This window comes from Lathyrus oleraceus, chromosome 2 (genome assembly GCF_024323335.1).
Source record: "Lathyrus oleraceus cultivar Zhongwan6 chromosome 2, CAAS_Psat_ZW6_1.0, whole genome shotgun sequence".
In the NCBI taxonomy this organism is placed as follows: domain Eukaryota; kingdom Viridiplantae; phylum Streptophyta; class Magnoliopsida; order Fabales; family Fabaceae; genus Lathyrus; species Lathyrus oleraceus.
In genome coordinates, this window is record NC_066580.1 from 213,709,984 (window position 1) to 213,712,081 (window position 2,098).

The window sequence follows — 2,098 nt, forward strand, 5'->3', positions numbered from 1 at the left end:
GTTAGAATGTAAGGATCGTAATTGAACCGATAATCCGTACAATTGTTCGTAGAAACACTTAAAGGCTATTTTAACTTTCAACTTAAGTTTTCCCGCACTTCAATTTCGTTGGGTAAGATCGAAAGCCGTCCAACGTTTATCTAAACTTAATTGTTTTTAACTATTTCAAAAACAGCGAAAGCGCTTTGTTTAGTTCATTAGGAGTTTTTAACTTAAGAAGAAAATAGATTTTAAAACTATTTTCGGACGCGTTTATAAGTTTAGAGTCTGGTTCGTGAGAACCTCTTTTGGTTAAGAAATCCAGGTTATAATACTTTTCAACTTAGTCAAGATACTATATTTCTTAAAAATAGGTTTACTACTCTAACGCAATGCGCGCCTTTTTATAAGTGACAATAAGAGGGTTTGATTAGGGAGTACAACTCGGTTCTGAATACGTGAAAGCGACAGTTCCTGTTAAATTAGTTCTTTTCAAAGTAGGAAACATTGCCCATAAGTAATTCTATTAGCAAGTACTTGGATTATTAATTGATTACGTGAATTACATTCGACCCTGTCTTTATTAATTAATCTTTATTCAACACTTTACTTTTCGTTGCACACTCCAAAAACACCTATTTTGATTGCCTTTGATAAACACCAAAACAATAGATAACGATAGATTGACACTTGGTCTCTGTGGATTCGACAATCTTTTATATTACTCTGATGCGTTCGTATACTTGCGAAACACCGCATCAAGTTTTTGGCGCCGTTGCCGGGGACCAATTTCGTCAAATTTCATTTTCCTGTTGTTATATCGTTTAGACTTAGGCTATTTCCCGTCGGTCAATGCGAAGAACTCGCAGCACCAGAAGTTTAAGCTTAGTACACCCTCTGGCGGAACCTGAACGTTACGCTCGCGCACGTTTATTCTTTCATAGAATTAAGAGAGCTATGGCCGAAGATCAAAACCAAAGACCTCTTAAAGATTTCGCTTAACCATCAAATGAAGAACCTAGTTCTAGTATAGTAAAGCCAACCATCCTAGCTAATAATTTTGAACTTAAACCATCCATGTTGCAACTAGTGCAACAGAGACAATTCGCAGGTCTCGCTACTGAAAACCCAAACCAACATTTAAAAATATTTCTTCAATTAGCAGACACTTTTAAAACCAATGGAGCTTCTCCTGAGGCAATACGTTTAAGATTATTTCCTTTTTCCCTCAGAGATAAAGCCCTATCATGGTTAGATTCCTTTCCACCCAATTCCATTACGACTTGGGATAACCTTAGAAGAGTTTTTCTTGCTAGATATTTTTCCCCGAGTAAAACCACCGTTCTTCGAAACCATATAACTAGGTTTAACCAAAACCAAGGAGAATCGTTGTTCGAAGCTTAGGAGAGATATAAAGAGTTGTTACGAGCATGCCCACATCATGGTTTAGAAAATTGGTTAATCATTCAAACCTTCTATAATGGACTTCACTATAACACAAAGATGACCATCGACGCTGCCGCAGGCGGTGCGCTGATGAACAAACCTTATCTTGAAGCTAGTGCCCTCATCGAAGATATGGCTCAAAACCATCAATCATGGGGAGTCGAACGAGCGACAGTTGAGAAGAAGGAAGCCCAAGGAGGAGTGCATGAACTGAGCTCTATAGACATGATGCAAGCTAAAATGGACGCATTAGCCCTTAAGGTCGAGCATATGTGTATAAACCTGAATACTGTAGCCGCAGTTTCATCGGATTGTGAGATATATGGAACCAAAGGACACCAATCTGCAGAATGCAGTCTATTAAATGAAACCCACTCTGAGCAAGTGAACTACACCCAAGGGAACCCATATTCGAATACCTATAACCCTGGATGGAGGAATCACCCGAACTTCTCGTATAAAAATAATAACCCGATCCAAAATAATGCACCTCTGAGACCCAATTATCAAGCCCCAAGATCAAATCAACCTATGCAACCCGTACCACTAAAGCCGAGCCTTGAGAAAATTATGGAAAATTTTATCACCGCTCAAACCCAACAAAACAAGGAGTTCATGAACTAGAACATTCATGTTAACGAATTGATTACTCAGTTAGGAACCAAGGTTGACC

At 38.5% G+C, this 2,098-nt stretch overlaps 1 non-coding gene across 1 annotated transcript; it reads right to left on the reverse strand.

The window, feature by feature from the left end:
• Positions 1–1,320: 1,320 nt before the first annotated feature.
• LOC127124100 (small nucleolar RNA R71) lies at positions 1,321–1,427 on the reverse strand. Its single transcript, XR_007803737.1, has one exon. It is a non-coding gene; the product is annotated as a small nucleolar RNA R71 (small nucleolar RNA).
• Positions 1,428–2,098: the final 671 nt, after the last annotated feature.